This window comes from Crinia signifera, chromosome 2 (genome assembly GCF_055691185.1).
Source record: "Crinia signifera chromosome 2, ASM5569118v1, whole genome shotgun sequence".
NCBI lineage: Eukaryota > Metazoa > Chordata > Amphibia > Anura > Myobatrachidae > Crinia > Crinia signifera.
In genome coordinates, this window is record NC_139218.1 from 228,604,579 (window position 1) to 228,621,136 (window position 16,558).

At 44.6% G+C, this 16,558-nt stretch overlaps 1 protein-coding gene across 1 annotated transcript in view; it reads right to left on the bottom strand.

Annotated features, from left to right (window-relative positions):
• Nucleotides 1-16,558, bottom strand: part of PPM1E (protein phosphatase, Mg2+/Mn2+ dependent 1E) — a 273,332-nt gene that overhangs the window by 122,601 nt on the left and 134,173 nt on the right. The gene's annotated exons all lie outside the window — the stretch shown is intronic.

Below are 16,558 nucleotides of genomic sequence, written 5' to 3' on the forward strand. Positions count from 1 at the left end.
CCAATACCGGAATCCCTACCGCCGAAATCCCGACAAGGGGGGGACGTGGAATTGCCCCCCCCCCCCCTTGCGGCTCGCTGCGCTTACCACGTAGCGGGCCCGGTGTCTTGCTACACTCGGCAAACTAATTTATTCTCCCTCTGTGGGTGTTGTGGACACCCACAGAGGGAGAAAGTGTCGGGGCTTTGGCGGTCAGGATTCCCGCGTCAGTATTTTGAATGCCGGGATTGTATACAATATCGAATCTCATAGCATCTTGGTTTTCCGATGAGATGAGATAAGATGAGATCTGTTACAAAAAGTATGTGCTGCACACTTTTTGTACTAGATCTCATCTCATCGCAAAACCGAGATTCGATGAGATGTGATATTGTATACAATATTGTATACAATAATTGTAACGTGTATGGGCACCACATGAAAGTAGGGTAGATGTATATGGGCACATCTGTACCTCAAGCTAATTGTTTTGGTCTGAATAATAATAGTAGGTTAGACGGGGGTGATCTACTGCACAAGACTGGGAGTTGTGTAGTAGTATTGTTATATCAAGTTAGGCCCCCTCTTAATTGGTTAATTGCTACTGTAATGAGTACTTAGTAGGATTTCAGGGGTGTGCTACCACAGACAAAAAGGTTCAGGCTTTAATACAGAGGAGAGAGAATAGCTTGTCTTATGGTGGTGCACCATTTATAATAATGAGACATAAAATATACCTTTTATTATTTATTTAGTTAAAAAATCTGCGAAATATGACGAACAAACATGTAACATGAATACAAGTGAGACACAAGTGTGGGTTAAAATGGCTCATGCGGGTTCTTACTCTAATTACCTTATCAATATAAATCTGACACAATTCAATTATTCCCTCTGATGCTTAATTAAGTCTAGGGGAAACTGTGTCTTTATTGAGATAGTGGTTGTGAACTGTATACAGTTGCTGTGCAGCTCCAATAGTAATTATTCTATTGTACCCCACTCTGTGTGGTTATTAGCGTAATGGTACCCTCATGCTTTTGTGTTTTATATTTTAGAAGGAGTGGGTATCCTTACATATGGAGTAGGTAACTGCAGAGATTCCCAGCACCGCAATTGGCAGATATCGTGCAGATAAATTGCAGGTGGCTATATGCCTAACAAGTGCAACTGCCATGTGCTGCGTTCATGCGGGCATGAGAAATATTACTGTTAAACCAGCGTCGCTATGTGGTGCTGCCGCTGCCGCTGGTCACAGACTCTCCCTGTGAGGGACGAGTTCCCGTGTTGCCGGCTAGCGTGCACCCACCTTAACACCCAGCGCCGTTGGTATTACGCACAGCAGTTAGCTAGGGTGATAAGCGATCTGGTATCTAAATACATTAGAGTCCTGAAAAGGACTAGTAAATACAGTCACAAACAATCAATAGGTAATAGTGAGGGAACGTCCGCACGGCCTGGTCAGCCAGCGTACGCTTCACAGGTCTTCTTCAGGGCCTGAAGAAGACCTGCGAAGCGTACGCCGGCTGACCAGGCCGTGCAGACGTTCCCTCACTATTACCTATTGATTGTTTGTGACTGTATTTACTAGTCCTTTTCAGGACTCTAATGTATTTAGATACCAGATCGCTTATCACCCTAGCTAACCGCTGTGCGTAATACCAACAGCGCTGGGTGTTAAGGTGGGTGCACGCTAGCCGGCAACATGGGAACTCGTCCCTCACAGGGAGAGTCTGTGACCAGCGGCAGCACCACATAGCGACGCTGGTTTAACAGTAATATTTCTCATGCCCGCATGAACGCAGCACATGGCAGTTGCTCTTGTTAGGCATATAGCCACCCTGCAATTTATCTGCACGATATCTGCCAATTGCGGTGCTGGGAAACTCTGCAATTACCTACTCCATATGTAAGGATACCCACTCCTTCTACAATATAAAACACAAAAGCACGAGGGTACCATTACGCTAATAACCACACAGAGTGGGGTACAATAGAATAATTACTATTGGAGCTGCATGGCAACTGTATACAGTTCACAACCACTATCTCAAAAAAGACACAGTTTCCCCTAGACTTAATTAAGCATCAGAGGGAATAATTAAATTGTGTCAGATTTATATTGATAAGGTAATTAGAGTGAGAACCCACAAGAGCCATTTTAACCCACACTTGTGTCTCACTTGTATTCATGTTACATGTTTGTTCGTCATATTTCACAGATTTTTTAACTAAATAAATAATAAAAGGTATATTTTATGTCTCATTATTATAAAAGGTGCACCACCATAAGACAAGCTATTCTCTCTCCTCTGTATTAAAGTCTGAATAATAATAGCAACATCCATTTTAAATCATCTAAATCCTCTTTCATTACTATATAATGTATATACTTAGGCATGATTAGGTGCCCTAGGTAGTCTTTAAAGTGCATTTTACTGGGAGCACAGAATGTTGAGAAATGCTACTATTAAATATGTTACTGTAAGATGTTGGTATAGTATCAAAGATGAAAGAAAATTGGTTCCCACAATGATACAGTGTTATGCTTATAATATCTACACAATGTATCCTTGTACTTTGTGAGGGATTCACCTTGTGCCTCAATCCCCTGGGAAACAGCCAATAATCAGTAGGTGAGTTCATAGTGAGAGATAAGCTCTTGCTCATATTCTTTGTCAGTAACATCTGCCTGATGGGAGAACTCTCCTCAGTGATGAAGCAGCAGAGATATAAAGCATTATTTTAGAGCATTAAGAAAAAAGCTTTTAGCACATAAGCTGAGCGCTACTGATCCATTTATAGGACGGGCTCCGAAAAGTAAAAGCTATTTGTTATTTCTTATTCTGTAAGCAATTAAGAGACATGGTTATGACTTTGTAGTGTTTTATTTTCTTTAATACTTTCAATGTTCCTTTTTTTTTATCACTGTAACCTCTAATTTCCAGGAGACCTTCTGTACTCAATTTATGTCTTATCGACCCATTATTAAAGTTCTGTACTTCATCATTTGTTAGTACCACTGACCTGTTTCCTGCTAGTATAGGAAATGCTTGCCATTGATTTTCTTTTTACCTATCGTTTCATTATCACCATATATGATACGGGAAAAACTAGAACAGGCTTGAGGGAAAGACACATTCAAGGCTGGTGCAGGATTTTTATGTGCTCTAGACAAAGGGCCTTATTTTGGTTCACTCTTTCTGACAAAATCCTTCTTAGATGGACAAAACCATGTGCACTGCAGGGGGGCAGATGTAAAATGTGCAGAGAGAATTAGATTTGGGTGAGTTATTTTGTTTCTGTGAAGGGAAAATACTGGCTGCTTTATTTTTACACTGCAATATAGATCTCACTTTGAAGTAAAACCCCACCCAAATCTAATTATATCTGCACAAGTAACATCTGCCCCACCTGCAGTGCACATGGTTTTGCCCATCTAAGAAGGATTTTGTCAGAAAGAGTGAACTAAAATAAGGCCCAAAGATACAAAATCCCCCCAAATACCCCCAGCTCCTCACACATTGTACTCACCCAACTCCTAACACACTATACTCACCAAGTTCCTTAAATACTGTACTCACCCAGCTCCTTACATACTGTATTCACCCAGCTCCTCACGCAATGTACTCACCCAACTCCTAACATACTGCACTCACCCAGCTCCTCACACATTGTACTCACCCAACTCCTAACACACTATACTCACCCAGTTCCTTACATACTGTACTCACCCAGCTCCTCACGCAATGTACTCACCCAACTCCTAACATACTGCACTCACCCAGCTCCTCACACATTGTACTCACCCAGCTCCTCACACATTGTACTCACCCAGCTCCTCACACATTGTACTCACCCAGCTCCTTACATACTGTACTCAACCAGCACCTCACACATTGTACTCACCCAGCTCCTATAATACTGTACTCACCCTGCTCCTCACACATTGTACTCAAGAGTAGCGATATCTCGCACATGCCCAGTACAGCCGGCCTGGGGGGGGAAGGAGACAGCGCATCTGTCTGAACTGACCGCTGCTTCCCCTCATTAATGAGGGGAAGCAGGAAGCATTATAGCGGCCCCATTGCGCTAGATAATTGTCAGTTAGAAGGTGATTGGCTGAGCCTGCTATGGACCACTTTATCTCTCTCCAAGGCTTCATAGATCTCCCCAGGTTCAGGTATTAAAATATTATTCTTATTAGAGTAAAAAATAATCTTTGGATGCTGTGGAGGTTACAGATTAGCAACACCATAACAGGTGTACTATAGATTGCTCTACCATAGCAACAGCACAGGCTGTATCAGTACAATCTCTAAAAAGGTTTCCTAAAGCACAAGCCATGCCTTTATGAGACATACCACCTCCCAACAGCTAACAAGAGCATGCTATATTCATAGTCGCCAACATTCTCAGACTCCAGGGGCATGGCCAAATATAATCATCAAGTACCCCCATCCATAGCGACCGATGTCTTAACAGTGGCATAATGACACGATTATCATTATAATGTGCCCTGTTTAAATTAATGAAGCAAATGCAGAGCCGGCCCTAGCCTAAGGCAAGATTTTGGCTGGTACCCCCTAGCACCGCCACTAGTTCCGCCTCTGACCCTGCTCCCCTTTCCCAGAACCATCAACCCTCATCATAGCAGTCATCATTTTGGTGCTCCTACCCGCAATATTTTAAATAGAAACGAAACAGTGCACACATTTGGTGTGCAGCCCAAACAGGGGTGTGTTCTTGCTGGGAAGGGGCATGGCCACACAATAGTATCCCCAATTCAAATTATGCCACACAGTAGTGCAACTTTATTCACATTATATCATGCGATGGTGTCCCTTATTCACGTTAAATCACACAGTAGTACCACTTTACCTTATATACATTACTCCTCACATTATTCACATTATACCCTTAGAAAAAATCCTGAGAAAATATTGTATTTAATTTTAATTGGTTAAAAACATCCACGGGTATGAATAAGTAACAATCTGTCTTTAAAATATCAGAACATACTATACAACAAGGGATTAGCTACTATAAACATAGGTTGAACTAGATGGACGCAAGTCTTTATTCAGCCTCACCTACTATGTAACTATGTAACCACCTACATGGCCACACTGCAACCCAGCACAAAGCAGTGTGTGCTGGGCAGAGGAGAAGAGCTGCAGCTGCTGCTGTCACTTAAGGGGAGGGGGCCCGGGGCCCCCACTGGGCCCTCCCATCAGACTTTGGCCTGGGTAATTTGTACCCCCTTCCCCTTTCTCTCGGCACCCCTGTTAATACCACACAGTAATGCCCCTTACACATGACACACATTATTAATGTCCTTATAACCATAATGCCCCTTACACATTATGCCAACCTTTATTAATGCCCTTCATTCACATAATGACACACATAATGCCCCTTACACATATGTTGCACATTATTAATGCCCTTATACACGACACACATAATGCCCATTACACATATGTCACACATTATTAATGCCCTTATACACATGACACACATAATGCCCCTTACACATACAGTATGCTGAACACTATTGCACAACCAACCCACCCGCAGACAGCACTCGCAGAGCCACTAACACTGTGACCTCTGCCTCTGCTTGGATACAGATGTTTCCTCATACATCTTGTCTCAATAGGCCATGCAGCTCCTGGCCAGTTCTGCTAACGTTGGCTGCCTTTTTTTGCTGAAAATTAGTCTTATTTGCATTGTTATGTGACCAGGACACACAATGAGCTTCCGATGATTAAAATGATATGCGGCATGCCTATATTTTGTGTGCGACTGTGGCAGTACCTGCATATGGAATGCTATGTTACAGTGATTTCCATGAATACACTATTTTATATGCAGATACAGCCTCACTCACACACAGAATATAGGCATGCTGCATATCATAAGCTGATGATGCCCTTAGGCATTCCAAATGCCCTAGGCAATTGCCTAGTTTGCCTATGCCTATGGCCGGCCCTGAGCAAATGCAATCACCAAGTAGCTGTCACCTCTATATAATCCTATCTCCCTCCACACCTCTGGAATAGAGAGGGGGTGGAGAAAGCAGAACAACTGTATTGGCACAATACAATAGAATACAATAGAAATATATTTAAGTAAATATAACAGGCGCCGGTACTCTTTACCTAGAAGGGCGCCCATCGCGGCCATCACGGGCATCGCATGTACTAAAAAATCGCATGCGATGCGACCGACGCGATGACCGCGATTTCCCATAGGGAACAATGTTAAATGTCCCAATTGACCCGATTTTCCATAGGGAATAATGTTAAATGGCCCACAGAGGCCAAATAGGCACCCTGAAGTGTAAAATGGCCCCCCCAATTGTTAACAGCACCCCACGATCAACGCGAACCCGAAGCTTGGCGAGCACAGTGTGAAATCGCCCCCCCCAATTGTTAACGGCCCCCCACGATCAACGTCAACCCGAAGCGTGGCGAGCGCAGCGAGCCCGCGAGGGGCGGCAGTACGCGTCCTCCGACCTTTTCATACCCCCACTATCCACGTCGGCGTGGAGTTGAGAATAGAAAGTGTGGCGAGCGCAGCAAGCCACCGAGCCCGAAGCGTGGCGAGCGCAGCGAGCCCCGCGAGGGGACACGGACACCTTCACAGGTATACGCGTCCCCTCGCGGGCTTCACAGGTGTCTGCGTCCCCTCGCCACGCTTCGGGCTCGGTGGCTCGCTGCGCTCGCCACACTTTCTATTCTCAACTCCACGCCGACGTGGATAGTGGGGATATGAAAAGGTTGTAGGACGCGTACCGCCGCCCCTCGCGGGCTCGCCACGCTTCGGGTTGACGTTGATCGTGGGGGGCCGTTAACAATTGGGGGGGCCATTTCACACTTCAGGGTGCCTATTTGGCCTCTGTGGGCCATTTAACATTGTTCCCTATGGAAAATCGGGTCAATTGCGACATTTAACATTGTTCCCTATGGGAAATCGCGGTCATCGCAACTTTTTTTACTTACGATGCCCACGATCAAAGTCGTGGGTGCCCTTCTAGGTAAAGAGTACCCAGGCGCCTACTGGGGTGTGATGCCTAGCTGCTCACACAGGGGGATGTCAAATCCCCTTGAATAGATACAAAAAATAGTGAAAAGAGTAGTGTAGCGCTAAAAAATTGCGATGATTTGGGTATCACAACTATACGTTTTTATTATATTAAAATATTTACCTGATAATCACTGTAAAAATACATAAAAAGAAAATCATTTGACAATAGCAAGTGTACTGATTGAAATAACCAAGTTCAGGTATATTAAAAGGATATATACTTATTCAATTGGAGTTCCACTTTCACAGCTATTAGTTGCCTAATGGCTCACTTGTCCACTGGATTTCCTTATTTTACAGTTGGAAATTTTCAGAAGCGTAAATACACCTTGCAGGATTGGCTGTTGGAGGGAAATGGCAGTCCTCAGATGTTTTGAAGAGGCATCCTCACTATGGTGCGTGTATTTGTATCCAACTTGTGCAGGTGGTGGAGTCCCTGTAAAGTGCTTGTAGACAGTGCAGAGTCCAATGTAGACTGTAGCCAAAGTGGTGAACTGAAGTAGCTATTATAATGTGGATAGTCCAATACAACCTTTAAGAGTCCCAGTGGAGGTAATTCAAAAAGTGCTGGTGCTTCCTGACATGTCAAAGGTATAGCACCCTCTTTCAGGTATGGGTTGATATAACCAAGGACAGGAAATGACACTTGACATAATTGATTAATTAATTACCCAATTAATCCTTATATCCTGAATGCATAAAGAGTTAAAAATGAGTAAAATTTCATATAAAGCAATAAACTAAAATACAGAATGGCAGACCTATATACCTAAATATAAATTTAAATATAGAATTAATTACCTTTGAGCATTTAAAAAAAATAGGGAGCGAAGTGAAGTTTGCAATTGTGCCCCACCTCCGGTCACTGGAACTCACGCCGCACTCCAGCTACCGGATGGTGGAGCTCACATCAGTTCCTCTTTCATCTGGTGGATAGTCATGTTACAACAGGACTGCTTGTGGAACGCAAAAAGGTTCCTATTCGTCCTTCCGAAGTGAGTCCCTAGTCTTTGATTTGCGGTAAAATACGCGCCCAGAGGTATCAACACTAGGGCTGCGCCAGGCACCACACCCCTAAACAAGTGGGCGGGGTCAGAAACCATTGGGGCCCACCGGGGAATCCCCGGGTTCCCGCTGGGCCAGTCCGAGCCTGGCCCTAATTGTGCGGAGTTTGTATATTCTCCCTGTACTTGCGTGGGTTTCCTCTGGGTACTCCTGTTTCCTCCCACAATCCAAAAATATACTGGTACGTTAATTGGCTTCCACAAAATAAACCCTAAAATGTCTGTGTGCGTGTATATGCGGTAGGGAATATAGGGGTAGATTTATTAACAGGTGAAGTGGGGTATATGCGCTATCCCCGTGCGCTAAAGCAGGGGATAGCGCATCCCCTGATCTATCAAACCCGTTGTACGGGTACTTTAACGGCAGCGGTTCGGGGGCGGGGACTTAGCGCATGTACTAGTTTTAGTACAGCGCGCATTAGCCATACCTAATTTATGATTCTTCTTTATGTGCCCTTCGTGAGTCTTTGGGGTGCTGTCCTTATCGCCAGAATTTTCTGGCGCTGCGGGTCTCCTCTATGAAGTTACGCGACGCTTGCTGGTCTCCAGCGTCTTCAAATTCAAACTGCGCATGCGCCGGGTACTACAGCATCCCCGGCGAACATTACCCGGCGCATGCGCAGTTTGAATTTGAAGACGCAGGAGACCAGCAAGCGGAAAACTGCGCATGCGCCGGATACACAACGCGAGACCAAGGTATCCGGCGCATGCGCAGAAGACGCCGCCGGACGCCTACAGCATTCGTTATGGGAGGAAACGTATCCCCGGCAGGAGGGGATAACGCACTCCCATAACGTGCGCACACACATTAATAGATTCGGGCGAAAGTCAGGTTCTCTTCACCACGATAAAGTGGTGAAGCGAACCTGTGCCCATAAGGTTCCTTAAAGCAGGATTAATAAATCTACCCCATAGATTGTAAGCTCCACCGGGGCAGGGATGGATGTGAATGTTCAAATATTCTCTGTAAAGCGCTGCAGAATATGTATGCGCTATATAAAAAACTGTTAATAATGTTAATAATAATTAACCTACTGTATATAAACATATTTTAAATCGCAGACTTAGCCTGCCTAGTACTGACTAAATTAACAACACAGTATATCATAAACATGTCCCTGTGAGCTATGAGTAGATATTATAGTTTCTGCAAATATATGCAGTTTGCAGTGAATCCGTAAGTGTCAGCGACACTAATAAAAACTGAAATTGCAAATATATATATAACACTGGGGTGCAAGGTGGTCTAATTACATAAGCATAACAATGCTGTCTCAACAATATCTCTGCTCTGTTCCATTATGCTTTAGCACAGAGAGCAGAAAAAGCTTTAAATGTTCACAACTGCAGAAAGGTGGGTTTGCTGAAGGGAGAATGGGGAATTCATGCTACAGAGGGAAGGAGGGATCTGAGCTTCATGGAGAAGTCCAGTTTTGGACTACAGGGTGAAGATGGGTTTCAGGCTGTAGGGAGAAGGGTGCAGTGCCGTCTTTTTGTATGGGCTTAATGGGCACCTCCCCTCCAGGAATTGACGTGGTGTCACAGTGTCAGTCGGCCTCTGGATAAACATTGGAGACATATACCAGCATAAGATAAGATTTGGATTTGTTCCTCTCCCCCACGAAGCACACATGTTGTGGGTGTATGCGCAGAAGTGTTAACTTTTTTTCTGTTTTATGCATTTGTTCTAATTAAGGTACTGTGGAGAAACCTTTTTACTAATTCCTGACTGCACCCATGAGCGCACCACCTGTGAACCCATGCCTTTTTCTGTCGACTTGCCAAGGGGCCCCAGGTGTATAAGGGCCGTATGCTGATAGTTGAGGATCCCCTTTTTCATGGGATACCAGAATTTTGAAAATCGGCCCTGGGGAACTGGAGATATCCAACTTCAAAACAGCAGTCCACATCCGACCTGTTAATTGCAATTCCCAGTCATATTTCTCAGGTTTTCTCTGACTTAGAGTTCTTTCTGGGAGTATATTCCAAAAGCTGGGACTCTTCCCTTTCTGTCGACACTAGCGGCTTGTCTCTATCATTCCCAGAACCAGAGATATCAGCCTTCGAGCAGCCGGTCCCTGCTCCAGCTCCAAACGTCTGGTGTACAGTTTTATATTTTTGTCAATGGATTGCTCTGGCTCCTGATCTCTGATCCCCAAGTTCCCAGCACCTCCTGAAAGTTGGGACTCTAGGTTTTTATACTAGTGAAGGCTAAGAAATCTATTTCCAGATAATGGCGATATCGGCAGTCAAACAAGCTGCACTTCCACTGGAAAATATTCAGCCCACTCCATTATCCAACCCTCCCCTGCATATAAAACACCCCCTACCTCCCTGGAAATCATTTACAATGAACCCTTCTTTCAGCTCAGTGCCCCCTTCCACACGTTAGTGTTCTGCCTCCCACCACCTGTGCAGTAAAGGAGTAATTAGCAGAAGTCACTGCTCCAGGTCCTACATGTTGAATGGAAGATAGAGCACCCCCTGCCACCCATGGGACATCAAATCTGCTGCTGACAGCACCCCCACCCCTAAAAAAGGAGAATGGGTAAGGGCCCCAGTGCATTGCTTTGCCCAGGGGCCCACACCGCTGTTAAGATGGCCCTTGAAGGGTGGATTCATGCTGCAGAGTATGGGGGTTTGTGTTGTAGTTGGAATTGACCTCTGGCTACCGGTGAAGAGGTTGTATTTTAGAGCTGCTGCGTAGGACTTTATTTGCACAGAGCTTTTTTTCCTCCTTCCATAATAGTATATAGGAGTGGGGGGTATGAATAGCAAACAGCTCCAGTCATGCCCACAGCTGGAAGGATTTCACAAAGGAGGCACCTATGGGGTCAGGGGCAGATTAAGACATCATGGGGTCCTAGGCAACATACCGGTTTGAGGCCCCACCTCAAACAATATATATCGATATATTTTTGAGGGTAAGTCTGGGACTTGGCGGTGGTTGTGGTGGGTGAGGAGACTGGGAGCCCTGGTCGGGAATGGGGGTCTCAGCAGAGCCCTTTTACCATAAACCTCCTTTGGTTTATGTCTCACAGTATTACTGGTGGGGGGGGGGGGGGCGGCGGCGGGGAGAGGGTGGGGGGATGGTCTGGAATGCTATGAGCCCTTGCGGGTATGGGGGTGTCAGAGGAACCCCTTTTACCATAAATCTCCTGTGATTTATGTCTCATGCAAAAGGAGCCGGTGGGAGAGAGTGATACAGTACAAATGTTAAAGTACACAAGTCAAACTGATATGAGCCCTGGCGGGGATGAGGGTATCAGCAGAACCCTTTTTACCATAAACCTCCTCGGTTTATGTCTCATCCAGATACTCAGCGTTGATTTCAGGCAATGGTGGGAGAGATAAAGTACAAATTGTTCTGATATGAGCCCTGGTGGGGATGAGGGTGTCAGCAGAACCCTTTCTACCATAAACCTCCTTGGTTTATGTCTCATACAGTGTACCAGCGATACGAACTGATGGTGCAATGTTTAAGGTGTGAAAGATGTGACGCTCTCTGAGCGCTTACCCTGTTGGTCGCGGATCAGCGCAGGCGGAAGTCCGTGCTATGTCTAGCTAGTGGAGGGGTGAGAGGCTGTAGCAGCCGCTGACAGCCCTCCGATATCCCGGCTCCACAGGCTCTGTGGTCGGGAGGTGATGTCCGGGTTGCCGGTCTCGCGAGATCGCGGCCAGCCCTGATGACGTCACTGCTCTCCGCAAATGTCCGTGCGCTCAGCTCTATGGTGGGGGAGACTGAGCTTGAATGGGAAAGATGTGCTGAGCCTGTAGTTCAGCGATGTGGATGTCCCAACGCGTTTCAGCCACTAGGGCCTTTGTCAAGGATAAATCAGGCTGGTGCTTGTTGCTGATTTATGTCAAATGGGCGGGTCTGTGGGTGGTGCTGAGTTCGAGTGAAGGAGCACTGATAGGTTGAGACGATGATGATTGACAACCGTATCTGTACAGTCATGGGCTGTGGGAAATGTCAATCACAGTCTGTAAATTGTGTGATGTTTTTCGTCAGGGAACTATGGAGTCAGAACTGTCTATAAAATGGGGGTATGCGACAATAGCAGGGTTGGATATGTGCAGGTGCTGATTAGATTTATCAGCCCAGATGACTATTGTGGAAGTCTACGTTGAGGCCTCTGGGTGTCATTGTTTTAAGCGTAAAAATCCAAAAAAGTTCTCTTTTATTTAAAATTTCAGTGTGGTCTCCCCCTCTCCAGTTTTTGTGTGGTGATTCTATAATCATAAAGAAGATGTCCTGGGGATTACTATTGTGTTTAAGTTTGTAATGCATTGAAACACTATGATTTTCATATCCTGTCCTGATATTCCTTATGTGTTCATAGATCCTCCTTTTAAAGGGTCGTATGGTCCTACCAACATATTCTAAACCGCACGGACATCTCAAGATATATATGATGCCCGAATTTTCACAAGATGTGGAGTGTGTCAGTTTGAAAGTTTGTCCTGTGGTTGTGGAAGTCCATGATTGGATGGTTTTTGTGGTTATTTTAGTTAGGTTTTTGCAACCTGTGCACCTTCCACAGTAATGGAAGCCTGTTGATGTGATGAGTGTGGATTGGATCAGGGATTTTGGTTTGATATGGTTATGTATCAATTTCTGTTTGATGTCCGGCGCTTTACGGTAGACTATTTTGGGTTTGTCTGTCAGAACCTGTTTGAGATCTTGATCTTGTTGTAACACATGCCAATGTTTTTGTAAGATGTTGTTGAATTTTTTTGCGGATCTGTTGTAGGTCGTGATAAAGGTGACTTCTTTATCATCAAGATATGTCAGGTTTTTGTTTTGTTTTGAGTATGGTTGTTCTATCTAAAGCTGTTGCTTCTTCAAATGCTGATCTGACTATGTGATTGTCATACAATTTGTTATGAAATTGTTTCATGAGATCATGAAACAATTTCATAACAAATTGTATGACAATCACATAGTCAGATCAGCATTTGAAGAAGCAACAGCTTTAGATAGAACAACCATACTCAAAACAAAACAAAAACCTGACATATCTGATGATAAAGAAGTCACCTTTATCACGACCTACAACAGATCCGCAAAAAATTCAACAACATCTTACAAAAACATTGGCATGTGTTACAACAAGATCAAGATCTCAAACAGGTTCTGACAGACAAACCCAAAATAGTCTACCGTAAAGCGCCGGACATCAAACAGAAATTGATACATAACCATATCAAACCAAAATCCCTGATCCAATCCACACTCATCACATCAACAGGCTTCCATTACTGTGGAAGGTGCACAAGTTGCAAAAACCTAACTAAAATAACCACAAAAACCATCCAATCATGGACTTCCACAACCACAGGACAAACTTTCAAACTGACACACTCCACATCTTGTGAAAATTCGGGCATCATATATATCTTGAGATGTCCGTGCGGTTTAAAATATGTTGGTAGGACCATACGACCCTTTAAAAGGAGGATCTATGAACACATAAGGAATATCAGGACAGGATATGAAAATCATAGTGTTTCAATGCATTACAAACTTAAACACAATAGTAATCCCCAGGACATCTTCTTTATGATTATAGAATCACCACACAAAAACTGGAGAGGGGGAGACCACACTGAAATTTTAAATAAAAGAGAACTTTTTTGGATTTTTACGCTTAAAACAATGACACCCAGAGGCCTCAACGTAGACTTCCACAATAGTCATCTGGGCTGATAAATCTAATCAGCACCTGCACATATCCAACCCTGCTATTGTCGCATACCCCCATTTTATAGACAGTTCTGACTCCATAGTTCCCTGACGAAAAACATCACACAATTTACAGACTGTGATTGACATTTCCCACAGCCCATGACTGTACAGATACGGTTGTCAATCATCATCGTCTCAACCTATCAGTGCTCCTTCACTCGAACTCAGCACCACCCACAGACCCGCCCATTTGACATAAATCAGCAACAAGCACCAGCCTGATTTATCCTTGACAAAGGCCCTAGTGGCTGAAACGCGTTGGGACATCCACATCGCTGAACTACAGGCTCAGCACATCTTTCCCATTCAAGCTCAGTCTCCCCCACCATAGAGCTGAGCGCACGGACATTTGCGGAGAGCAGTGACGTCATCAGGGCTGGCCGCGATCTCGCGAGACCGGCAACCCGGACATCACCTCCCGACCACAGAGCCTGTGGAGCCGGGATATCGGAGGGCTGTCAGCGGCTGCTACAGCCTCTCACCCCTCCACTAGCTAGACATAGCACGGACTTCCGCCTGCGCTGATCCGCGACCAACAGGGTAAGCGCTCAGAGAGCGTCACATCTTTCACACCTTAAACATTGCACCATCAGTTCGTATCGCTGGTACACTGTATGAGACATAAACCAAGGAGGTTTATGGTAGAAAGGGTTCTGCTGACACCCTCATCCCCACCAGGGCTCATATCAGAACAATTTGTACTTTATCTCTCCCACCATTGCCTGAAATCAACGCTGAGTATCTGGAGGAGACATAAACCGAGGAGGTTTATGGTAAAAAGGGTTCTGCTGATACCCTCATCCCCGCCAGGGCTCATATCAGTTTGACTTGTGTACTTTAACATTTGTACTGTATCACTCTCTCCCACCGGCTCCTTTTGCATGAGACATAAATCACAGGAGATTTATGGTAAAAGGGGTTCCTCTGACACCCCCATCCCCGCAAGGGCTCATAGCATTCCAGACCATCCCCCCACCCTCTCCCCGCCGCCGCCCCCCCCCCCCCCCCACCAGTAATACTGTGAGACATAAACCAAAGGAGGTTTATGGTAAAAGGGCTCTGCTGAGACCCCCATTCCCGACCAGGGCTCCCAGTCTCCTCACCCACCACAACCACCGCCAAGTCCCAGACTTACCCTCCAGACTTAGCACTCTCACTGCATATATAATATATTTCATTTGTGATATACTTAATAAATTTATTTATTTTACATAAACAGACGGTATTTCCACATCATTTTTTCATTTAGCATACACACAAGGTGAGCGCATGACAATTTCCCCATTTTTTACTGCACCAATTGTGAGATTTGACCACTCAGTCAAAGCTGCTCCCACAGACAAAGTGATCATTAGCGCCGTAACCTACCTTCTCCGATATATTTTTGAGGCTGATTGCAGCCAGCATCGATAGAATACCTTTGCGCATGCACAGTCTACCTATAAATTTTCAGCTGCGTGAACATCGGCACTGCATACAAATCTGAAACTGCCTCTAGGAAGTAGGCTTAATACCAGAGTCACATTTAAAGTAAACAGACTGTCCACATACAGTAGATGGAACCATTTTGTATGTCCAAATAGTTTTATATTATCAAAGAACTTCAAAAGGACATTGAGAGTGTGGACAGATCCATGTGATGTCATCACACAGTGGCCCCTTGGGACCTGCAGGGACTAGATTGCCTTGTGGAAAATCCTCCTCTGTATGGGGTAGACTGAAGTTGGATCACACCCAGGGACTCCAGGACAGCACCCACCTGGAATAAGACAGTTTCCGGACTGTGGACAGTGTTACTGATTTCGGGACTGTTTGGAGGGATCGTGGATAGATGGTAACCCTAGGTGGTCATACTGTGCTCTCTATGAGGGAAGCACACCTGTGCTCCTATTTCAATTTTGGGGATCAGAAGTGAAGCTTTTTGGTAAAACTAACGTAGTGACAATTTTGGGAACAGCCTTACTGCTCATATAAATCCTTGTTCGTAATAATTTTGAATAGAGCACTTACAGTGAAATTAAGGATATTTCTGCTGGACGGTACTAGTTCTAAACTAGTGATGGGTGACAGCTGACTCCAAGACTTTACTTACCATCTTGTCCCTCCATTTGTTGCCATATTTATTTGTTAAAGATTGTATTGTTTGTTTAAAAGTCTGATACATTGATTAAATGTATTCATTTAAGTCACTGCTAAGAAGTGTATCATGTCCCTGTTCTAAACAATCAAATAGATTTGTCCATGTACTGTGAGTGAACAGCAAATGAGAATGCATGCACAGTATGCTAATATTCACTTCGGACGCCCACATATCCTGTTCTTGTTTGCACAATGTTCTAGTAAAACAGTGCCAGTTCCTTCTCCATTCTGGTAGCACTTTGTAAAACTCACAGGCCTGCACAGTCTCCCTTATCAGGAAAGGTCACCGAACACACATCTCTTTTGTTTCAGCTTGTTTTGCAAGAGCAAGAAGCAAAAATTAATCTTCCTTAGCTGAGCAACCCACACACAAAGGATTATTCTGTAGCAGCTTTTGTGGATTTGCATGGAAAGACAAACTTTCTTTTCATCTTCCAATCTGTGGCATGTAAGGTAGATAGTGCTTGACACTGGCAAGAGGTGTAAAAGTTATAACACTGCATGTGATCCATGTGTTAGTGCCATAATAAAGAAT